This window comes from Bison bison, unplaced genomic scaffold (genome assembly GCF_000754665.1).
Source record: "Bison bison bison isolate TAMUID 2011002044 unplaced genomic scaffold, Bison_UMD1.0 scf7180017864261, whole genome shotgun sequence".
Classification (NCBI taxonomy): Eukaryota; Metazoa; Chordata; class Mammalia; order Artiodactyla; family Bovidae; genus Bison; species Bison bison.
In genome coordinates this window covers 840,496-866,481 of record NW_011494833.1, presented here as the reverse complement: position 1 = coordinate 866,481, position 25,986 = coordinate 840,496, and the positions used below count along the sequence as shown (strand labels likewise).

At 43.4% G+C, this 25,986-nt stretch overlaps 1 pseudogene; it reads left to right on the top strand.

Annotated features, from left to right (window-relative positions):
* Window positions 1–17,009: 17,009 nt before the first annotated feature.
* The window catches only part of LOC104994595, a 52,299-nt pseudogene continuing 43,322 nt past the window's right edge, over window positions 17,010–25,986 (top strand).

Genomic DNA, 25,986 nt, shown 5'->3' with positions numbered 1-25,986 from the left:
GAAGGACTGATGCTGAAGCTGAAGATCCAGTACTTTGGCCACCTGTTGCAAACAGCCAACTCATTGGAAAAGACCCTGATGCAGAATAAGATTGAAGACAAAAGAAGAGGGTGGCAGAAGATGAAGTGGTTAGATAGCATCACTGACTCAATGGACATGAATTTGAGCAAATTCCAGGAGATAATGAAGGACAGGGAATCCTGGTGTGCTGCAGTCTGTGGGGTTGCAAAGAGCTGGACACGACTGAGCAACTGAACAATATTTGTTGCTTAGAGGCTTCCCTGGTGGCTCCTCCACTGACACAGGAGACTGGGAATAGATTCCTGAGTTGGGATGATGCCCTGAAGAAGGAAATGGCAACCCACTCCAATATTCTTGCCCTGGAAATCCCATGGACAGAGGAGCCTGGTGGGCTACAGTCCATGAGGGTGCAAAAGAGTAGAACATGACTTAGCAACTAAACAACAAGAATAGACTTGTTGCTTATCTGTACTTTTCAAATTTACTGCAAGAAATACTTCTATAATAAGACAAGCACAATAAATATTAGAAACATAATAGAGAAGTGCTTCTTTTGTACGCAGAGTGATTTTGTACAAAATCATGAGCTGCTAAATGATGCCATCCAGGCTGTGTGCCATACAAATGCAGGAGGAACATTCTTGGTTAGCCTGTACTTATTTCCAAATAAAAAGCAAAATAATCATCAATTATAATTAAAAATAATTTTTTCAAGTGCAGGAAAGGGACAACAAGAGGTATAAGTGTCTACACACTCACAGACATAAAAAACAAACTTATGGTTACCAAAAGGGAAAGAGGGGAAAGGGATACATTAGGAGTTTAGGATTAACAGATACACACTGCTATATACAAAAGAGATGAACAACAAGGACCTACTGTATAGCACAAAGAATCATATTTAATATCTTGTAAAAACCTATAATGGAAGAGAATCTGAAAAAATAGATAACTGAATCACTTTGCCATACACCTGAAACTAACACATTATAAATCAACTATACATCAATTTTTTAAAAAAGATACAAGTGACTTCATCACATCAAAAATTGGCAGCATGAAGACAACAACCCTAACTTCTTCATTTATCCTCCCCGGTTACAATCTTTAGATCATGCTGCTTGGTCTCAAAACTTCTAATGCCTACAAAACCCTTGTGAAACTAAGCCACAGAAAGAAAGAACCCTTGTCTAGCAGCTAAAGGCAATCTGCCAATTTATTTCCATCCTTCATCTAATTTTCAGTTGGCCAGCTAAGTGAAAAAGGTAACCAGAGACAGGGGAGAAGGCCACTGATAAGAATGACAGATAAGTAAATAAAACATTCATAAGAGTTAGTTCTCTGTCTCAAACCCATTTTATGTGACTCTCAGAGAATGTAGCTGTTTAAAGAACCAATGTTGCATGAAAAAAAGAAAGTGAACGAGGACAAAAATAATGACACAGAATGGAGATGTGCATATTATAAAACATGGAGCATGATATGAAGAGGATACACCTTAAAAAGGGCTGTTCCTTGCCCTTTTAAACCAAAGTTTAAACCCTGTTTAAACCAAAGTCCTCCAGTCTCTTGGGAAGAGAACGTTGTCTTTTGCTATTTGGAAATAGGCCCCTGGTGAAGCTGACCACATCCAGTGTAGGACACTTACATTGTGTTCCTACTGTTACTTACACATGCCCATTGATTTATATTTGCTTTACCTTTCTATTTAGGCCAGTATTTCATAAGCAGAAGGCATCTGGCATACCTGTGTTAAATAGATTCCTCTCCAAAATGTGAGAAAAATCGCTTGCAGCTAAGAAAATAACTTCTCCCTTTTCATGTTCAAATGCTCTGTGCTCCAGTAGAGGTCAGCGTCTCACAACTGATCCAAGGACACAGAGAAGCCCCTCCCTCCTGACCTGATCACCCTCCAAATCCTCCCCTTCTAGCTGATAGTAGAGTGGAAAGAATCCTGCAGATAGAAGTCACGACTAGAGGACTGGGGACAAATTATTTAACATCTCTAAGCTTTAGTGTCCTTATATGTAAAAAGAGGGAGGAGGAAGAGAAGTATTTTGTAAGTAAAGTTATGTAATAGAATCTAGCACAATATATGGCACAAAATAACATCCCAGTGAGTGGAGTTTCCTTGCTTTTATCCTTCATCCTTGAAGTCTCTCCATTCCACCTTCAGAGATAAGACAAATACCACAAATACCCCAATCAAAGGTCCTGATTGGCTGAAGCTCACACTGAGTGACCAATTACCAAGTGTAGATCCTTTCTTGAAACTTTCTAAAAGTAACGGAGAACTGGATACCAACAAGAGATGGAAGCTATTAATACAAACGGAAGAGATATGGAGGGGTTAGACTGCATTAGAAAGAAAGCAACTGCATGGGAAGCTAAATCAACAGCATCACCTGGTATTAGTTCTCAGAACACCAAAACAAACAAAAATAGATTCAACTTTTTAGGAACTAGACCTGTATACTGAAGTCTAGAGGTTACATGGGCTTCCTAGGTGGCGCTAGTGGTAAAGAATCCTCCTGCCAATACGGGAGACCTAAGAGATACCGGTTGGATCCCTGGGTCAGGAAGATCCTCTGGAGGAGGACATGGCAACCCACTCCAGTATTCTTGTCTGGAGAATCCCATGGACAGAGGAGCCTGGCAGGTTACAGACCCTAGGATTGCAGTCAGACAACTGAAGCAACTTAGCACACAGTGGCTATATAAAATATTCTGAAGGTTGGTGATCTAAATGGGAAGGAAATCTTAAAAAGAGAATTTATATGTAAACATATAGCTGATTCACTTTGTTGTACAACAGAAACTAACACAAAATGATAAGGTAACTGTACTCCAACAAAGTTTAATAAACAGATATTCTGGAGGTCAAAATCAAGAAAGACATTAGAGGACAGGTGTTGAGAGCCCTGGGTTCTTGTCTCTCCTCACACCCCTAAGTCCTGCTGGAACCAATTAACACATTTGTTAAGAGAAACACACAAACACGGACATGTGTTTCCAATCTTCATCATGCCACAGAAGCACTCTGACCTTCGACAAACTGCCTCTTTTCTCCCATCTGTATAGTGGAGCTAACAATGACATAGTCTTGAATTACTGGACAAAATAAATAAAATAATCAATGTAGAACACTTAGCATGATGTCAGGCAGTTTCATCAGGAAGATCCCCTGGAAGGAAATGGCAACCCACTCAGTATTCTTGCCTGGGAAATCTAATGGACAAAGGAGACTGATGGGCTACAGTCCATGGGGTTGCAAAGAGTGGGACACGATGGAGCACATACAAACACACAGGCAGTTTCAGTCCTTAAAAAAGTGGGACTCTCTATTCATTATTTGCTTGATCTTAGAAAAGTTCTTACTCCTTGGGCATGAGTTTCTTCATTTCTATAAAGGGGAAACAAGGAAGTGAAAGAGAATGGCCAGGAGCCTTCCAGAACTGCAACATGCCTGACATTCTATAGAGCCCCGGCCCAATTCCAGTCAGCTCTGTGGAGGAGCTGGAGGGCTGAAACTCAGGGACACAGCCTGCCGGCCACAGCCCAGGGTCCGACAGCTGCTTCCATCAGGCAAAGCAATAGGACAACGTGGCCAAAATATCCATGAGAGCAAGGGATTCAGTCCAGGCCAGTCTGAAGGGAAGACTTTGTCAAGATCATCTGGAAAGTGAAACGTGACTTCCTCTTTTTTGGTTTAAGGTCAAGAAACAAGAAGGGCTACCAAGCTGAGCTTAGTCTCCCAAGGCTCCTGGAGGATCGCATGTCTCGTCAGAAATGCCATTTTAACTGATGTAAGTGTGAAGGAGTTGGAACCCTAGGGATTAAATTTCTGCTGAAATACACATGTTTTTGGAAAAAAAAAAAATAGAGCTCTTGACTCAGGGAATGCAAAGCTTTTGGGAAACTGTTCTAAGCCCAATATGGAGGATATCAAATGCCACCGGCCTTTCAGGGTTCCCCTCATGTCATAGGTTAGCGTGAGCTCACACCTGGCCACCCTGGCCCCCGGGTTTGGGGGAGGGTTAGGGACACCTGTCTTAGCTTGTCTCACATTTACACACACACATTCCTAGGCCTGGGAACTTTTTTCCCCCACAAAGACATGTTTTATGTCTTTGTGGGGAAAAAAAACATAAAACATGTTTATGTTTTATGGCTGCACTTGTATTTTTATGACAAAACAGTCCCGCATTTGTCTGAGAGGAAGTGGGTCTAAGGAGCTTGGGAGACTGGACACCTGGGCTCTGCCAGCTTCATCAGGTCACAGCTCTGCCTACCTACTTGTGTGTTGCCAGGGGTGAGCTGCCCCTCTGTGAGCTGATGGAGATGAGGGTCTGCCAGCCCTCCTTTCCTAAGAGAGTGGGCTGTAGTGTGTGGCAAAAAGTGTCTGACTCTCACTCCCATCCTCAAGCAGCTACAGCATCTGCTGTCACTATAAGTTCATTTGCATTTCCTAGGTAGTGGTGTGGTGGTAGTTCAGTCACTAAGTCATTTCTGACTCTTGCCGCCTCATGGATGGTAGCCCACCAACCTCCTCTGTCCATGAGTTTCCCAGGCAAGAATACTGGAATGTGTTGCCATTCCCTTCTCTGGAGTATCTTCCCGACAACCCAGGGATCAAACCTGCATCTCCTGTATTGGCAGGTGAATTCTTTATGCATTTCCTAGAGTTTTACATAAGTAGAACCCTACAGGATGCACTCTATTTTTGTCTGATTTTTTGTGTTCTGTATAATTATTTTGAGATTTATCCATGTTGTGTGCATCAGCCACTTGTTTCTTTTTATAGCAGGGTACTACTCTATTGTATGGATTTACCACCGTTTGCTTATCCACTCATCTTCAGAAGGTTAGATATCTTGGTTGTTTCCCGTTTGGGCCTATCACAGATAAAACTGCTATGAACATTTGTGTTCAAAATAAAGAGTATTTGACTGTCAAAAAGAAAAGTCTGGCTGCCAGTCCTGTATGATATCTCACCTCCCTGAACCTCCACGTTTTCAGTTATCAAAATGGTAAAGCAGGGACTTCCCTGGTAGGCCAGTGGTTAAGACATAACTTTCCAGTGCAGAGGATGCAGGGTCTATCCCTGGTCAGAGAGCTAAGATCATACCTGCTTCATGGCCAAAAAGCAAAAACATGAGCGATACTGTAATGAACTCAACAAAGACTTTAAAAATGGCCCACATTAAAACCAAAATCTTTTTTTAAAAAAAGAAAGATAAAACACATCCTCCTCCCCAGTTGTCATGAAAATTGATGTACAAATCATGTGAAAATGTTTTTTTTACAAAGAACATGTGAAAATGTTTTTTTTACAAAGAACACATATATATATATATATATGTGTGTGTGTGTGTGTGTGTGTGATATTAATATTCCCCTCAGTCAGTATTTGTTCATAATCTGATAACTGCTGACTGAGGTAATGGGAGGGTTTTTGTGAGTGTGTGTGTCTGTATGTGTAAGAAGACACTCTGGACAGAATAGGGGGATATAAACAAATGAAATTCAGCTCCACCATCATCCAAAAGTACCAACCATTAGCATAGGGCAAAAGTGCTAAACAGAGAAATCGTGAATACATCACACTAGACAGCAAGATGAGAGAATGTTTCAGGGAAGCCCAGGGATCAGCACCCTGGTTAGTAAGAACCAGAGAGAGAAATAGAATGTGAACTGTAAGTCAGGAAGGCTTCATGGGGCATGAGAGGGTCATCTGGGTCCTTACAGTGAGTCAGGAAGGACGTGATGGGCAGCACATAATTGGTTGAGGACCTGTCCACAGTGTGTTGTCCTGAATGAGTGTGTACACTGGAACCAAAGGGGGCTCCTGGGAGTGCTTACATCATAAGACCTCTTCATTGCAGTAGAACAGATACTTTGCAAACTTCCTGTAATATTGTTTTCTACTGAAATAGGCCTGTGCCTTGTAGCTGCTGTGAAGTTAGAAAACACCCTCATACCACACACAAAAATAAACGTAAAATGGCTTAAACCCTTAAACATAAGACATGATACTGGGACTTCCCGGGCAGTCCAATTGTTAAGACTCTGTGCTTCCAAGGCAGGGAGTACAGGTTCTATTATCCCTAGGTGGGGAACTAAGATCCCACATGTTACATGACAAAAAAATATGACACCATAAAACTCCTAGAAGAGAACATACGTAAAACATTCTCTGACATAAAGCATAACAATGTTTTCTTAGGTCAATCTCTGAAGGCTGTAGAAATAAAAATAAACAAATAGAACCTAATCAAACTTACAAGTTACCTAAGCAGTAAAAGTAGTTCCTAAATTCAGGTCTTCAGCCACCATATCCTCTGTTCCTACCACCTAATTAGTTAGTTAGTATTAGTCTCCGGAGAAGGCAATGGCAACCTGGTTAGTTAGTTAGTATTAGTCTCCGGAGAAGGCAATGGCAACCCACTCCAGTACTCTTGCCTGGAAAATCCCATGGACAGAGGAGCCTGGTAGGCTGCAGTCCATGGGGTCGCGAAGAGTCAGACACGACTGAGCAACTTCCCTTTCACTTTTCACTTTCATGCATTGGAGAAGGAAATGGCAACCCACTCCAGTGTTCTTGCCTGGAGAATCCCAGGGACGGCAGAGCCTGGTGGGTTGCCATCTATGGGGTCGCACAGAGTCAGACACGACTGAAGCGACTTAGCAGCACTAGCAGCATTAGTCACTCAGTCATGTCTGACTCTTTGTGACCCTATGGACTGTAGCTCACCATGCTCCTTTGTCCACGGGAATTCTCCAGGCATAAATACTGGAGTGGGTTGACATGCCCTCCTCCAGGGGATTTTCCCAACCCAGGGATTGAACCCAGCTCTCCCACATTGCAGGCAGATTCTTTACCATCTGAGCCACCAGGGAAGCCCTATCACCTAATTAGGAACCGAATAAACACTTGCTGAATTGAACTGTACTGAAAATAAACTTGCCACAATGCCTGCTCTATTGTTAGGATGGAAGGAGCGTAGGACAGCTGATAGCAGAATGAAATGAGCTGGAAAATAAAATACAGTTCCAGAGAAATCAGAGTCAGATGGTGAAAGTCGGCTATATTGCCCTTCACACTTACCCAAGCCCTTATGAAATCTGGAGCTACAAACTGACAAAAAAAAAAAAAAGGCATTTCAAGACAAGTAATGTCCAGCTGGAAGCAGGACAGTCTGGTTATAAGCACTGAATCAAAGCCAAAAGAGAACAGAAAAACTCTCCCATCATACAATCCACCCATTTAAACCTGATCTGCCAAACCAGGGCTCCTCTCTCTCCCATTCCAATTAACAGCTCTGCTCCCAGCAACCGACATGCTGAATCACCCTCCAGTGCCACAGCTGATGGCTCATAAAGCTTTGGGCTCATCTAATCCTCTAATAGCCTGGGGCTGTATTAGTGTCACAGTAGCAAAATTCTCTCCCAAATTAGAACTGTATTATTTTACTGTACAAAAGTCCGCAGGGTTCCTGAAGGAACTAACTGCAAACCATCTGTTAACCCTTTCTAATGTCATCTCCCCTAAATGCCATCAGAAAATATGACTTTGAAACAAACAAGTATCTTTGAGTCAAATCCCCTGAAGTCTCTGGCCCCACTGTGAGTACATATTGAGAGTGGAGGTCAGATAGTTGCACAGTACCTTCTTACCTGCCATGACACACTTACCCTGCTTTCTTAACATTAACTATGTGTGTGTGTGATATTGCAACTTATAATAAATATATTTTAAGAGGTCGTAAATTTACTTTTTTTTATTTTATTGTTTAATATGGACCATTTTTGAAGTCTTTATTGAATTCTGCTTCTGCTTTATGTTTTGGTTTTTTTGGCCACAGGGCATGTAGAATCTTAGTTCCCCAAGCAGGGATTGAAACTGAAAACCCTGCATTGGAAGGCCAAGTCTAACCACTGGACCTTGAGGAAAGTTCCTATTTTACTTTTTTAATTTAATTTTTAAATAAAAGTTTACAAAATATAAACTAGGAATATAATTACAAGTTTAGCACAGTTGCACTCATCTCACACGCTAGTAAAGTAATGCTCAAAATTCTCCAAGTCAGGCTTTAACAATACGTGAACCATGAACTTCCTGATGTTCAAGCTGGTTTTAGAAAAGGCAGAGGAACCAAAGATCAAATTGCCAATATCCGCTGGATCATAGAAAAAGCAAAGAGATCCAGAAAACCATCTATTTCTGCTTTATTGACTATGCCAAAGCCTTTGACTATGTGGATCACAATAAACTGTGGAAAATTCTGAAAGAGATGGAAATACCAGACCATCTGACCTGCCTCTTGAGAAACCTGTATACAGGTCAGGAAGCAACAGTTAGAACTGGACATGGAACAACACACTGGTTCCAAATAGGAAAAGGAGTGTATCAAGGCTGTGTACTGTCACCCTGATTATTTAACTTAAATGCAGAGTACATCATGAGAAATGCTGGGCTGGAAGAAGCACAAGCTGGAATCAAGATACACGGGAGAAATATCAGTAACCTCAGATATGCAGATGACACCACTCTTATGGCAGAAAGTGAAGAACTAAAGAGCCTCTTGATGAAACTGAAAGAGGAGAGTGAAAAAGTTGGCTTAAAGTTCAACACTCAGAAAACGAAGATTATGGCATCCGGTCCCATCACTTCATGGCACATAGATGGGGAAACAGTGGAAAGAGTGGCTAACTTTATTTTGGGGGGTTCCAAAATCACTGCTGAGGAAGGCTTTCTTATCTTTTCTTGCTATTCTTTGGAACTCTGCATTCAGATACTTATATCTTCCCTTTGCTCCTTTGCTTTTCGCTTCTCTTCTTTTCACAGCTATTTGTAAGGCCTCCCCAGACAGCCATTTTGCTTTTTTGCATTTCTTTTCCATGGGGATAGTCTTGATCCCTGTCTCCTGTACAATGTCATGAACCTCAGTCCATAGTTCATCAGGCACTCATCTATCAGATCTAAGCCCTTAAATCTATTTCTCACTTCCACTGAATAATCATAAGGGATTTGATTTAGGTCATACCTGAATGGTCTAGTGGTTTTCCCTACTTTCTTCAATTTCAGTCTGAATTTGGCAATAAGGATGATCTGAGCAGCCACAGTCAGCTCCTGGTCTTGTTTTTGTTGACTGTATAGAGCTTCTCCATCTTTGGCTGAAAAGAATATAATCAATCTGATTTCGGTGTTGACCATCTGGTGATGTCCATGTGTAGAGTCTTCTCTTGTGTTGTTGGAAGAGGGTGTTTGCTATGACCAAAGCAGAAGATATTAAGAAGAGGTGGCAAGAATACACAGAAGAACTGTACAAAAAAGAGCTTCACGACCAAGATAATCACAATGGTGTGATCACTCATCTAGAGCCAGACATCCTGGAATGTGAAGTCAAGTGGGCCTTAGAAAGCATCACTACAAACAAAGCTAGTGGAGGTAATGGAATTCCAGTTGAGCTATTTCAAATCCTGAAAGATGATGCTGTGAAAGTGCTGCACTCAATATGCCAGCAAATTTGGAAAACTCAGCAGTGGCCACAGGACTGGAAAAGGGCAGTTTTCATTCCAATCCCAAAGAAAGGCAATGCCAAAGAATGCTCAAACTACCGTACAATTGCACTCATCTCACATGTTAGTACAGTAATGCTCAAAATTCTCCAAGTCAGGCTTCAGCAATACGTGAACTGTAAACTTCCTGATGTTCAACCTGGTTTTAGAAAAGGCAGAGGAACCAGAGATCAAATTGTCAACATATGCTGGATCATCAAAAAAGCAAGAGAGTTCCAGAAAAACATCTATTTCTGCTTTATTGACTAGGCCAAAGCCTTTGACTGTGTGGATCACAATAAACTGTGGAAAATTATGAAAGAGATGGGAATACCAGACCACCTGACCTGGCTCTTGAGAAACCTATATGCAGGTCAGGAAGCAACTATTAGAACTGGACATGGAACAACAGACTGGTTCCAAATAGGAAAAGGAGTACGTCAAGGCTGTATATTATCACCCTGCTTATTTAACTTACATGCAGAGTACATCATGAGAAATGCTGGGCTGGAAGAAACACAAGCTGGAATCAAGATTGCCAGGAGAAATATCAATAACCTCAGATATGCAGATGACACCACCCTTATGGCAGAAAGTGAAGAGGAACTAAAAAGCCTCTTGATGAAATTGAAAGAGGAGAGTGAAAAAGTTGGCTTAAAGCTCAACATTCAGAAAACGAAGATCATGGCATCCGGTCCCATCACTTCATGGGAAATAGATGGGGAAACAGTGTCAGACTTTATTTTCTGGGGCTCCAAAACCACTGCAGATGGTGACTTCAGCCATGAAATTAAAAGACACTTACTCCTTGGAAGAAGGTTATGACCAACCAAGATAGCATATTCAAAAGCAGAGACATTACTTTGTCAACAAAGGTCCATCTAGTCAAGGCTATGGTTTTTCCAGTGGTCATGTATGGATGTGAGAGTTGGACTGTGAAGAAGGCTGAGTGCTGAAGAATTGATGCTTTTGAACTGTGGTGTTGGAGAAGACTCTTGAGAGTCCCTTGGACTGCAAGGAGATCCAACCAGTCCATCCTAAAGGAGATCAGCCCTGGGTGTTCATTGGAAGGACTGATGTTGAAGCTGAAACTCAAATACTTTGGCTACCTGATGTGAAGAGTTGACTCATTGGAAAAGACTCTGATGCTGAGAGGGCTTGGGGGCAGGAGGAGAAGGGGACGACAGAGGATGAGATGGCTGGATGGCATCACCGACTCGATGGACATGAGTTTGGGTAAGCTCTGGCAATTGGTGATGGACAGGGAGGCCTGGCATGCTGGGTTCATAGGGTCACAAAGAGTCAGACACTACTGAGTGACTGTACTGAACTGAACTTAACTGGTATACAATATTACATAAGTTATAAATACATATTTTTGTCTTTGTACATGGTTCCTAGCTCACAGTTCCTAAAACCCTTGGAATTATATCCAATATTTTGTAATAATCTGTAAGGGGAAAGAATCTGGAAAATGTGGAGACATATGTGTGTGTGTGTGTGTGTGTGTGTGTTTATCACTAAATCACTTGGCTGTACACCTGAAACTAAGATCTACTACAGTTCAATTTTAAAAAAGAAAGAGTGAAGGGGCATCTTTTATTATAAAACTTTTTGTCCTCAGTTCTTCAAGTGGCTTCCTGAAATAATGTGTCTTGTTATTCATAGCAAGGACTTTTCAACCACAACTGAGCTTATGTTAATGAGATGATTTTAGAAATCCCTCAGGGACTTACCTGGTTGTCCAGTGATTACAACTTCACCTTCCAATGCAGGGGGTGCTGGTTCAACCCCTGGTTGGGAGGAGCCAACAACCCACATGACTTGTGGCCAAAAGAAAAAAATCCAAAATCATAAAACAGAAGCATTATTGTAACAAATTCAACAAAAACTTTAAAAATGGTCCACATCAAAAATTTAAAGAAAAAAAGAAATCCCCTAAAGATGGGGTTTGGATGACTGGTTGCCAGGGGAATCAAGCATGAATACAGGCTTGGAAATTTCAATCCCATCCTCTGATCTCCAGGCAGGGCAGAGGGGCTGCAGTTTGAACCAATGGCCAGTGATTTTAATCAATCAAGTCTGTGTAATGGGTCCTCCATTAAAAACCTAAAAAGACAGGTACAGAGAGTTTCCAGGTTGGTGAACCAGAGTATGTTCAAATGCCACCGTGTTGCATCCCCAAACCCCATGGGGAAAGACAGAAGCTCCTTTGTTCCAGGATCTTCATAAGTGTCTCTTTATCTGGCTGTTGATTCTTATCCCTTAATATCTTTTGTCATAAACTGGTAATCTAGTGATGGTACAGAAAGGGAGACCCCTTCCACAGCCTGAGTGTGGGTTTTTGTCTAACACTTGGAAATGAATTATCCAAGGAGATGCATGTGCTGACAAAGCAAGAGACTTTATTGGGAAGGGGTGCCTGGGCAGAGAGCAGCAGAGGGAACCCAGGAGGATTGCTCTGCCTTGTGGCTTACAGTCATGGGTTTTATGGTGATGGGATTCCTTTCCAGGTTGTCTCTGGCCAATCATTCAGACTCAAGGCCCTTTCTGGCTTGGCCCACACATTGCTCAGTCAAGATGGATGCCAGCAAGGATACTGGGAGGTGGTAGGACCCATCACATCTCCTTTTAACCTTTTCCGAATTCTTCCAGTTGGTGTTTTTAGTCCGTGTTCCTATACCAGGACTTCCTGTCATAAAATAACTCACACAAATAGTGCCTAGCCAGAGTGGGTGATTTCAGTCAATATGTTTCCCCCAACAGTGAGTAAACTATCCTCCTGAGTTCTGTGAGCTGCTCTAGCAAGTCAATTGAACCCAGGAAAGGGGTCATGGGAACCTCTGATCTATAGCCAGTCTGTCAGAAACACAGGTAACAGCCTGAACTTGTGATCGGCATCCAAAGCGGAGGGCAGTCTTGTGAGCCCTTAACCTGTGGAATCTGATGCTATCTCAGGGTAGATAGTGTCAGAATTGACCACCCAGCTGGTGTTGAAGAATTTCTTGGTGTTGTGGGTGGAAAAATCCTACATATCAGAAGGACTAAAAGTTTACTATTCTATAGCCACATTAACTACATTGTGTAGTTACATTAACTGTGACTGCATTTATACAAAAAACATGTATAAGAGAAAAAAAAGGAAGGAAACACATAAAAGGGGGAAATTAATTGTGAAATAAAATAACTTGTTATTTATCTCTATTTTCCAGTTTTTATAATATAAGGAAATAAAAATATCATTTATATCTTTAAAGTGTTCTTAAACAATTCACTTTCTAAGATATATCATACACAATGGTGGTAGCTGTGTGGCTATACTGTTGTAGCCACGCGTTCTGGGAAACAAACTCACTCAGAAGGACACTGAAGATAGTGGAGTGCAGTTTATTACACCAGCAGGCCCAAGGCAGAGTCTCCTCTCAGCCAAGGACCCTGACCAGTTTTTCTGAAAACCTTATATACCCTAAGTGTACGTGCCCAAACCCACCTCCCCAAACTCCCTGAAACTAGTTTGAACAAAGGAAAAGAAAGATACAAAAAAGAAAGATAGGTAGTTAGCAGTGGACAATTATCAATAGGCCTGTGGTCATACCCCAATAAACATAATAGAATTTATGATTCTATTCAGTTACACAGATAATTAGGGTATTCTTTTAGGCAACAGAGTCTAGGTATGAGCCCTGGGGCTCTTCCTTCCAGGGGCCTGGTTTTCCAGTTGGTATGTCATTTCCATAGATACTGGGCATATAGCTCAAAGTCCACAGTCTGGCCCAAGATGGAGTCCTGCTTTCAAGATGGAGCCTGTTCTGTCTGTTTCCTCCTTCATTCCCCACTCTTGATGCTCTTAACTCATAGTATGAGCATCATTCATAGGGATATATTGCACTCTGACTCTCCGACCTCCAACTTGGGAGAACTACATCAACCTTTGGGTTACAAAGTTCATAATACATTGCAAAATAAAGGATCCGCAAAGCAGAACTATCCAGGCAACAATAACAATGTTAAATATACTTTTCCACCAATCACCCTTCACCCAAGATAGGACTGAAGTCCAAAAAGGAAGTTTATCATCAGACATAACTTTTACCTGATCTTTCATGTCCTCTAGGGTGGCTGATATATAGCCAGATAAATTAGGAATATATAGACATTTAACTTTAATTATAGCACAGGTCCCTCTTTGTACTGAAACTATGGTTAGTCTCAAGATGATACCAGCAAGTCCTTGTAGCAGAAGTTGATCATAGAGCTTCATCTCTGTTTCTTCTTTAAGATGATCTTGATTTCATGGCGATCAGTGGGGTCCTGTTGTGTAGTCCCCTCAGCGTCCTCCGGGTCTCTCTCCACCCTCATGTGGTGGATCCAAGGAGTGACACATGAAACGTTAACTGCAGTAGGGCTGGTTAGAACAACAGTATATGGACTATTTCAATGAGGGGCCAAGGAGTTGTGTTTCCAGTCCATGACCACACCTGATCCCTGGGCACAAATTCGTGAATCTGTTCCCCAAGGGGGAATGGTACCCTTTCTTGTACAAACTTAGTTACCTGATTTATTACCTTACCCAGTTGCTCCATCTGCTGTGAAATCTCATCTCCCCTTTCTGCTTACCTGAGGCAAATTTGTTGACACCTGTTTTATTATGGGAGGGGGCCTCTCATACACAATTTTGTATGGAGAAAAGCCATGGGACTGTGGGGTCATCCTAAGTCTGAGCAGAGCCGTCGGAAACAAGTCCACCCAGGAACAGTCAGTCTCTAAGATCCACTTGGAGAGCATCTCTTTAAGTGTCTGGTTTTCCCTTCCACCATCCCAGAACTCGGGGGTCTATATGCTGTATGTAATTTCCACTTGGTGTTTAAAGTTTTGCTTACTTTATACTAAATCAGCTATGAAAGCTGGGCCATTGTCCGATCCAATGCTGGTAGGAAATCCAAATCTGGAAACTATCTCCCTAAGCAGGTACCAGGCTACTTTTGATGCTCTTTCAGTCTGGGTAGGAAAAGCTTCTACCCATCTCTAGAACGTACATACTATGACCAGCAGGTAATGGTAGTGACAGTGAAGTTCACTTCCAGGTGTTCAAAGGGCAGCATGCCTTTTACCTGAATCCCTGTCTGTGCCGAGAGGCAGCATTGACCTCTGAGCAGGTAGTGCAGTTCTGAGATTCTGTCCTGCATAGGGAAGAGAGGCAGGGAACCAAGAAATATTTTCAAATTAGCTCTTCCAGTTTATCATGGCCTAGATGGGTCGCTTGGTGTGTTTGGCTTACCAGAGTGGGTGCCAGCTCCTCCGGTACCAATAATTTGCCACTTGGCAATTCCCACCATCTCTTTTCAGTCTTGATGGCCCCCTTCTGCTTTGGCTAGTTGGTTTGGGGCTTCAGTGTATTTTGGAGAGTCTAGCGTTAGCTCAGGTAGCTCCGCCAATATAAGAGCTTTAATAGGGGCTTCACTTGTCACCCCCAAGCCCTCGGCTGCTTGTTTAGTGGTCTTATCTGCCAGTCTGTTCCCTGAGCCTGGGGGGTATCCTCTTTTTGACGTCCTCAGCAGTGTATGACTGCAACCCTTTCTGGTTCCCAGGCAGCATCTAATAGGGTCTTAATTTCTGCCTTATTTTTAATATATTTTTCACTAGCTGTCAAAGGCCTCTCTCCTTATACAGAGCCCTGTAGCAGAAACATACCTGGAGTCTGTGTAAATGTGTGTCTTCTTACCTTTTGACAGCTGGAGGGCCTGGGTTAGAGCATATAGTTTGGCCTGTTGAGCAGACCAGTGTAATGGCAGAGAGCTAACCTCAACGATGGTTTCTTCCATGACTACTGCATATCCTGACAGTCATTGTCCTTGTTTCACCAGGCTGGTGCCCTTGGTGTACAGGACGAAATCTGGGTCCAGGATTGGCTGGTCTCTCAAGTCAGGTCTGTGGGCATATTTCCTTGCAATCATGTGAGGGCCTACCTTCTCCCACAGGAAGGAGAGTGGCCGGATTCAGGGCCTGACAAGACTCAGTAGTAACGTGGGGGTTCTTACATAACAGTCCCTGATATTGAGTAATCCGGGATGTTGATAGCCATTTATGGGGGTCCCCTCCCAGCAGAGTGTTGACCTCATGCGGGACTTTTACAAACAAATCTTGGCCCAAAGTCAGCTTGGTTGCCTCCCGGACCAGTAAGGCAACTCCAGCAACTGCCGTAAGCATCTCAGCCACCCAGTGGCAACATTGTCCAGCTGATTAGAGATAAGTCACTGGTCTGTCCCATGTCCCCATAATCTAGGACAACACTCCCATAGCCACCTTGTCCTTTTCAGTCACGTAAAGAGCAAACGGCTTAGTAAGGTCTGGCAGGCCCAAGGCCAGTGAGTGCTGATGTAATTGTATAGGGTTTGAGTTCTATTACCAATGGGACTTGTTTTGCAAGCCCGGGGTGGTTGTCTTCTGCCCAGACCTCAGGGAATTGTTGAGTTAACTCTCTCTCTTGACTGTTTAGCCTGTCCGGTTTCTTTTCCGGGAGATTGTACAACCTCCATTCATCTTGAGGGGTTACTGAGAGGAAGAGTAAATAGGTGGTTGAGCCCACTCGAACAGTGGGTCTTTCGTGGGGGGAAAGGTCACTTGTGCCCCCAATTTAGACAGCAAGTCTCTTCCTAACAAAGGTACTGGGCATTCAGAGATGTGTAAAAATTCATGAGTCACTTGGTGTCCACCCATCTAACATTTTCAGGGTAGGCTAGAGACACAAAGGCTGCATTTATCACCATCTGAGACCCAGCAGCCTCTGGCTGGGTCTATTGGCGTATAAAATCTATAGACCTCACACAGTCTTTCGCAGAACTCAGAGGGTGATTCACTTTCCCTTTGAATCACTTCGGAGGGTTTTGCGATACTCATAGCTTTTCGGGCCCCCGTCTTGAGACCTTGTAAAATAGTCACCCGATATCTCTCCAGGTGGCCCCTCCCTTTCTCTGTTACAGTCCCAGTTGGGCCTCTTATCGGGAGTGGCTAGTTCTGCCCACCGCTGCGGGTTTGCAGTACCCTCAGGTGCCATTTCTCTTAACCATTTTCTGGACTCAGTTAGGATCCTGTGTCTTTCCTCAGTGCTGAAAAGGGAGACTAGTAGTTGGATTATGTCATCCTATGCCTGGAAAATCCTATGGATGGAGGAGCCTGGTAGGCTGCAGTCCATGGGGTCGCTAAGAGTCGGACACGACTGAGCGACTTCACTTCCACTTTTCACTTTCATGCATTGGAGAAGGAAATGGCAACCCACTCCAGTGTTCTTGCCTGGAGAATCCCAGGGACGGCAGAGCCTGGTGGGCTGCTGTCTATGGGGTCACACAGAGTCAGAGACGACTGAAGCAACTTAGCAGCAGCAGCATGTAGGGCGGTGGGTTCGAAAAATAGTCTCCATTAGCCTAATCATGGCTTGTGGCTCCCCCGAGTATGGTGGAGCGTGCCTCTGCCAGTTTAATATATCCATAGAGGAAAATGGCTGGTAATAATAGGCTACAGGGGGCTGATGGTAGTGCCCCATGCATCCTGAACTGAAGGCTGTTGTAGCTCTCTGAGGTCCATCTGTAGTGGGGTTCTTTACCCCTGTTCCTTGGTAAAGCGCAGCCTCTGTCTAATTGCTGTCTAATTGCTGTGTTTCCGATCAGTACTCACCGGGAGAGGTGGATACAATCTAGGAGGTCCAGCTGAGGCAGAATTCTGGGGGCATTGACCAGAATCGCCATTGCTGGGATTGGAGCCTGCTGAAACGGTGGCTCTACGAACTCCAGGAGAGCTGGTGGAAGAGCAGTGGCTTCTGCAGGAACTTCACCTGGCCCTGGATCGGGCATTAAGGCAGCCTCCGGTCCTGGTGGAGCACTGGGAGGCAGGCGCGTCAGTATCCAGTACGGGGGAGGGGTCAGGTCATCCCCGTCCAAATCCTGTAGAATTTCCTTTTTTATCATCAGTCAATTTTTGTGCCATTAATATTTTTCCCTTTCCCTTCTGGATACAGAACCTTGTCCAAGTAGGAGGGTCTTGAAGCTAACCCTAGCCATGAGTCAATATATGGATATTGATCCAGGTGTCCTGGCTCTCCTGTGACTACTGTATAGACTGCTTCCACTATTTTTAAGTTCATGGTGTTCTCTTGTGGCCATCCTACTCCCATAGGGGGCCATTCGACCTCACAGAGTATGTGTAGGCGGTTAGGCTTCATCTTCACCCCATGAAGTGAAGTGAAGTCGCTCAGTCGTGTCCGACTCTTTGCAACCCCATGGACTGTAGCCTACCAGGCTCCTCAGTCCACGGGATTTTCCAGGCAAGAGTACTGGAGTGGGTTGCCACTTCCTTCTCCACGTGATCTTCCCGACCCAAGGATCGAACCCGGGTCTCCCGCACTGCAGGCCGTCGCTCAGATGGTAAAGCATCTGCCCGCAATGTGGGAGACCCAGGTTTGACGGTAAAGTGTCTGCAGCCATGAAATTAAAAGATGCTTACTCCTTGGAAGGAAAGTTATGACCAACCTAGATAGCATATTCAAAAGCAGAGACATTACTTTGCCAACAAAGTTTCGTCTAGTCAAGGCTATGGTTTTTCCTGTGGTCATGTATGGATGTGAGAGTTGGACTGTGAAGAAGGCTGAGCGCCGAAAAATTGATGCTTTTGAACTGTGGTGTTGGAGAAGACTCTTGAGAGTCCCTTGGACTGCAAGGAGATCCAACCAGTCCATTCTAAAGATCAGCCCTGGGTTTTCTTTGGAAGGAATGAGGCTAAAGCTGAAACTCCAGTACTTTGGCCACCTCATGCGAAGAGTTGACTCATTGGAAAAGACTGTGATGCTGGGAGGGATTGGGGGCAGGAGGAGAAGGGAACGACAGAGGATGAGATGGCTGGATGGCATCACTGACTCTATGGACGTGAGTCTGAGTGAACTCCGGGAGTTGGTGATGGACAGGGAGGCCTGGAGTGCTGCGATTCATGAGGTCGCAAAGAGTCAGACATGACTGAGTGACTGATCTGATCTGATGAAGTTCTCAGTACCCTATGTACTTCTGATATTTCCACTCAATGACACTTAAATTGCCATTCTGCCTCCTTCCTAATTGGGGTGAGAAGAGCCTTACCTGCCAGATCCCAGAGGGAGAAGGGGGATCGGCGTCTCTTCACCTGCCAGTCAACACAGCCGAACCAGAACACCACGTGATCCAAAACTGTTTCTCCCTTAACTTTTAAAGTCCATTCTGCTTTGGTGGGCTTGATCAGATGTGGATGAAAATACAGATGGGTTAAATATCCCACATCCCAGGACATCTCCAGAAAAGCTAATTCGTACTCACTTATGTATCCCCCTCCTTCTAGCCTGACAGTTCCGAGGGGGTCAAGAATTTCAAAGCAGATGCGACACCTCCTTGGGGAGGGCAGAATATGAGTACACAAAAACCAAGTTTCTTCTCCTAAAAAATCCCCTGGCAATTGCTTGGTAATAATTTTCCCCAAGATAGTGTGGACACCACCTCCTAAATGACCTTCACAAATTTCTTTCCTAAGCCCTAACACGCTCGTCAACCTGTGTACCAAGCAATCGTTGCCCCCTACCTATTTCAAGCTCCTGTGGATCCGTGCCCCTTCTAGTCCCTCCCAGGGGGGTGATCAGGCCCCCTCTTCCACCCTGCTGGGTGGGTTCCTCCTCCCCTGAGGGCTCAGTTCCCCTGCGGTCGTCCACTACGTGCTAACTTGAAAGGTCCAGGCATTGAGAAACAGAATCCTCCCAGAAGGGCGAGGCCCCTCGCCCCCGCAGAAGATTCAAGCCACAGGGCCTCGGAGTAGTCCCAAATGGGACTTGTCTCCTCAAAGTGAGGAGTTTCTCGGCCAATGCATCAAATGTTGTAGCCACGCGGTCTGGGAAACAAACTCACTCAGAAGGACAATGCACATAGTGGAGTGCAGTTTATTACACCGGCGGGCACAAGGCAGAGTCTCCTCTTAGTCAAGGACCCTGACAAGTTTTTCTGAAAACCTTATATACCCTAAGTGTAAGTGTCCAAACCCACCTCCGCAAATTCCCTGAAACTAGTCTGAACAAAGGAAGAGAAAGATACAGTCAAAGTTAACCCATGATTCATATGCCTTAAGCCTAGGTAGTCAACAGTGGACAATTATCAATAGGCCTGTGGCATACCCAAATAAGCATAATAGAATGTATGATTCTATTCAGTTACACAGATAATTAGGGTTTTCTTTTAGACAACAGAGAGTCTAGGTATGAGCCCTGGGGCTCTTCCATCCAGGGGCCCTGGTTTTCCAGTTGGTATGTCATTTCCATAGATACTGGGCATATAGCTCAAAGTCCACAGTCTGGCCCAAGATGGAGTCCTGCTTTCAAGATGAAGCCTGTTCTGTCTGTTTCCTCCTTCAATATCCTTAAGGATCATCATACAGGTTAACAAATGCAATTGCAACACATACGTCTTCATGACCTGAGGGAAGAGACATGAAGTCTCCCATGTCTCGTGAGCCAGCACTGCCCTGAGCAAAGAAGGCCAATTCTTTCCCTTCTATTCAGATTAGATAATAAGTCCAGTCACTTACATGGGCTTCCCTGGTGGCTCAGACAAGTAAAGAATCTGCCTGCAGTGCTGGAGACACAGGTTCGAGACCTGGGTTGAGAAGATCCCCTGGAGAAGAGTATGGCAAAACCTCCAGCATTCTTGCCTGGAGAATTCCATGGACAGAGGAAACTGGTGAGCTAAAGGCCATGGAGTCGCAAAGAGTCAGACATGACTGAGCACCTAACTCTTCCACTTTTCACTTTCCAGTCAATTACATACTCTCAAATAAGTCCATTCCATGAAAGAAAAGAGAGGAAAATAGCAGAATAAGTGGAGAGCTTTTAACACCAAATGCTCTGATTTCCTATTGGGGAGAAAAAAAAGTCTGAAGCCACAAAAGCTTTCTTCCTATTTTTTTCAATCTCAAACATAAACTAAGAATTACATAAACTAAGGAATTATAAGATTTTTCAGGATGCTCCTCTGTAATGATTAAAAAAACCTTGTTTCCATAATAGAAGCTGAAGAATTCATTAGATACAAAATATAAAACAAAGCTCATTTTTCCTTCTATACCCAGTGCCTCCCTAGAAGAAACCTAAGCAAAAAGCTTGAAAACCAAGTGTAATTTTAGAGCCAAGGTTAATTTGCATGTGAGAAGGACACATGCCAAATCCAGCTAACTTGGAGAGTCCATTTAAATACAAAAGTCAAAGTATAAGTCTTCAGTGCCTGAAATCTGGAGAAACAGGCAAATTCAGATCCTCATTGCCAAGATCCTGGAGCTGAACCTACTGGAGCCAAAACCGGTAGCAACACTTAAATGGTAATTTGGATGAATTGCCCAAGGCTGAGTGTGCACTAGCTTGAGTGAGAAACTCCTGGGAACACACAGTCGTAGAAGGGCCTGTATGCGTTCATCAGTTTTCACCTCCAGGGATTCCACCAGTTTCTTACACTGAAGAGCCAAGAAACATCCCTTTCTGGCTCCAACAAAAGGAGAGGAAAAGTAACCATTATGAAATGTACCCTGAGCAATCTTTATAACAAAGGCCTGTTCTCTGGAGGAAAAACTTTCTCAGAGCTTTATTCCACCTGGGGAAACTGCATTTCTCAAATCCAGCCCTCTGTCTCACCTAAAAAATGAAAAAAAAAAAAAAAAAGGGCAGGGGGTGGGGGCTAAGAAACACTTTCAAAGGTCACAGCTCAGAAACACACTCCACTAAATGTACAGCACACAAATCCACTAAAACACCCAGATTTAATCATAAGATTTTCTAATGCTTCTCCTCCCTCAAAACTTACCATCATACCAATAGGATTCTAATAGGACTCTACTATAATGACAGTGGATTCTTGTTTTGTTTTTGTTGCTCAGTTGCTCAGTTGCTCAGTCGTGTCTGACTTTTTGTGACCCCATGGATTACAGCACGCCAGGCTTTCCTGTCCATCACCAACTCCCAGAGCTTGCTCAAACTCCCATCCATTGAGTCCGTGATGCCATCCAACCATCTCATCCTCTGTCATCCGCTTCTCCTCCTGCCCTCAGTCTTATTCAGCAATTTTCTAATGAGTCAGCTCATCACACCAGGTGGCCAAAATATTGGGCTTTCAGCTTCAGCATCAGTCCTTCCAATGAATATTCAGTGTTGATTTCCTTTAGGATTGACTGATTTGACCTACTTGCAGTCCAAGGGACTCTCAAGAGCTTTCTCCAACACCACAGATTAAAGGCATCAGTTCTTCGGCATGCAGCCTCCTTTATGGTCCAACTCTCACATCCATACATGACTACTGGAAAAACCATAGCTTTGACTATATGGACATTTGTTGGTAAAGTAATGTCTCTGCTTTTTAATATGCCGTCTAAGTTTCTCATTGCTTCTCTTCCAAGGAGCAAGCATCTTTTAATATCATGGCTGCAGTCACCATCTGCAGTGATTTTGGAGCCCAAGAAAATAAAGTCTGTCACTGTTTCCATTGTTTCCCCATATATTTGCCATGAAGTGATAGGACCAGATGCCATGATCTTAGTTTTCTGAATGCTGAGTTGTAAGCCAACTTTTTCACTCTCTTCTTTCACCTTCATCAAGAGGCTCTTTAGTTCTTCTTCACTTTCTGCCATAAGGATGGTGTCATCTGCATATCTGAGGTTATTGATATTTCTCCCTGCAATCTTGATTCCAGCTTGTGTTCATCCAGCCCTGCATTTCGCATGATGTACTCTGCATATAAGTTAAATAAGTAGGGTGACAATATATAGCCTTGACCATACCCCTTTCCCGATGTGGAACCAATCTGTTTTTCCATGTCCAGTTCTAACTGTTGCTTCTTGACCTGAATACAGGTTTCTCAAGAGGCAGGTAAGGTGGCCTGGTATACCCATCTCTTTAAGAATTTTCCAGCTGTACAAAATTCTAGGTGGAGACTATCTGAAGAGGAATTCTTAGGAAAGCCCAAAGACAACAAGGGAGATGAAAACAGGACAATTGGGGAAGTTAAAAGCCTCCAGAACCTACATCTGCCACAGTACTAAATATATATAGCCCAACTCCTAGCCAGATTAACATAGAACCATAGAATCTCAAACCAAAAATCCATATATTTCAATTTCTATTACCTGATACATCATGTTCAGCTTTCAACAAAACAATTATGCCATGCTAAAGAGCAAGAAAGAAAAGTTTGTAGACACAGAGTAAGCATCAGACTCAGATATTACATCAATTTTGGATTTACCAGGCAGGGAATTCTGCATGGGCACAGGAGGGCCTAGAGGAGCTACTCGACGTTCAAGGTCAGGAGGGGCGGCCATGAGGAGATACCCCTCGTCCAAGGTAAGGAGCAGCAGCTACACTTTGCTGGAGCAGCCGTGAAGAGATACCCCACGTCCAAGGTAAGAGAAACCCAAGTAAGATGGTAGGTGTTGCGAGAGGCATCAGAGGGCAGACACACTGAAACCATACTCACAGAAAACTAGTCAATCTAATCACATAGACCACAGCCTTGTCTAACTCAATGAAACTAAGCCATGCCATGTGGGGCAACCCAAGACAGGCGGGTCATGGTGGAGAGATCTGACAGAATGTGGTCCACTGGAGAAGGGAATGGCAAACCACTTCAGTATTCTTGCCTTGAGAACCCCATGAACAGTATGAAAAGCCAAAATGATAGGATACTGAAAGGGGAACCCCCCAGGTCGGTAGGTGCTCAATATGCTACTGGAGATCAGTGGAGAAATAACTCCAGAAAGAATGAAGGGATGGAGCCAAAGCAAAAACAATACCCAGTTGTGGATGTGACTGATGATAGAAGCAAGGTCCGATGCTGTAAAGAGCAATTTTGCATAGGAACCTGGAATGTTGGGTCCATGAATCAAGGCAAATTGAAAGTGGTCAAACAGGAGATGGCAAGAGTGAACATAGACATTCTAGGAATCAGCGAACTAAAATGGACTGGAATGGATGAATTTAACTCAGATGACCATTAAATCTACCACTGTGGGCAGGTATTCCATAGAAGAAATGGAGTAGCCATCATGGTCAACAAAAGAGTCCGAAATGCAGTACTTGGATGCAATCTCAAAAATGACAGAATGATCTCTGTTCGTTTCCAAGGCAAACCATTCAATATCACAGTAATCCAAGTCTACGCCCCAACCAGTAACACTAAAGAAGCTGAAGTAGAACGGTTCTATGAAGACTTACAAGACCTTTTAGAACTAACAACCAAAAAAGATGTCGTTTTCATTATAGGGGAATGGAATGCAAAAGTAGGAAGTCAAGAAACACCGGGGGTAACAGGCAAATTTGGCCTTGCAATACGGAATGAAGCAGGGCAAAGGCTAATATAGCTTTGCCAAGAGAACGCACTGGTAATAACAAACACCCTTTTCCAACAATACAAGAGAAGACTCTACACATGGACATCACCAGATGGTCAACACTGAAATCAGATTGATTATATTCTTTTCAGCCAAAGATGGAGAAGCTCTATACAGTCAGCAAAAACAAGGCCGGGAGCTGACTGTGGCTCAGATCATGAACTCCTTATTGCCAAATTCAGACTGAAATTGAAGAAAGTAGGGAAAACCACTAGACCATTCGGGTATGACCTAAATCAAATTCCTTATGATTATACAGTGGAAGTGAGAAATAGATTTAAGGGACTAGATCTGGTAGATAGAGTGCCTGATGAACTATAGACGGAGGTTCTTGACATCCAGGGATCAAGACTATACCCATGGAAAAGAAATGCAAAAAAGCAAAATGGCTGTCTGGGGAGGCCTTACAAATAGCTGTGAAAAGAAGAGAAGTGAAAAGCAAAGGAGCAAAGGAAAGATATAAGCATCTGAATGCAGAGTTCCGAAGAATAGCAAGGAGAGAAAAGAAAGCCTTCCTAAGCAATCAATGCAAAGAAATAGAGGAAAACAACAGAATGGAAAAACTAGAGATCTCTTCAAGAAAATTACAGATACCAAGCCAAGGAAACATTTCATGCAAAGATGGGCTCGATAAAGGACGGATATTGTATGGACCTAATAGAAGCATAAGATATTAAGAAGAGGTGGCAAGAATACACAGAAGAACTGTACAGAAAAGAGCTTCACGACACAGATAATCATGATGATGTGATCACTCACCTAGAGCCAGACATCCTGGAATGTGAAGTCAAGTGGGCCTTAGAAAGCATCACTACGAACAAAGCTAGTGGAGGTGATGGAATTCCAGTTGAGTGATTTCAAATCCTGAAAGATGATGCTGTGAAAGTGCTGCCCTCAATATGCCAGCAAATTTGGAAAACTCAGCAGTGGCCACAGGACTGGAAAAGGTCAGTTTTCATTCCAATCCCAAAGAAAGGCAATGCCAAAGAATGCTCAAACTACCACACAATTGCACTCATCTCCCACGCTAGTAAAGTAATGCTCAAAATTCTCTAAGCCAGGCTTCAGCAATCTGTGAACTGTGAACTTCCAGATGTTCAAGGTGGCTTTAGAAAAGGCAGAGGAACCAGAGGTCAAATTGCCAACATCCACTGGATCACAGAAAAAGCAAGAGAGTTCCAGAAAAACATCTATTTCTGCTTTATTGACTATGCCAAAGCCTTTGACTGTGTGGATCACAATAAACTGTGGAAAACTCTGAAAGAGATGGGAATACCAGACTACCTGACCTGTCTCTTGAGAAACCTGTATGCAGGTCAGGAAGCAACCATTAGAACTGGACATGGAACAACAGACTGGTTCCAAATAGGAAAAGGAGTACATCAAGGCTGTATATTATCACCCTGCTTATTTAACTTATATGCAGAGTACATCATGAGAAACGCTGGACTGAAAGAAACACAAACTGGAATCAAGTTTGCCAGGAGAAATATCAGTAACCTCAGATATGCAGATGACACCACCCTTATGGCAGAAAGTGAAGAGGAACGAAAAAGCCTCTTGATGAAAGTGAAAGAGGAGAGTGAAAAAGTTGGTTTAAAGCTCAACATTCAGAAAATGAAGATCATGGCATCTGGTCCCATCACTTCATGGGAAATAGATGGGGAAACAGTGGAAACAGTGTCAGACTTTATTATTTTGGGCTCCAAAATCACTGCAGATGGTGACTGCAGCCATGAAATTAAGACATTTACTCCTTGGAAGGAAAGTTATGACTAACCTAGACAGCATATTGAAAAGTAGAGACATTACTTTGTCAACAAAGGTCCATCTAGTCAAGGCTATGGTTTTTCCAGTGGTCATGTATGGATGTGAGAGTTGGACTGTGAAGAAGGCTGAGCGCCGAAGGATTGATGCTTTTGAACTGTGGTGTTGGAGAAGACTCTTGAGAGTCCCTTGGACTGCAAGGAGATC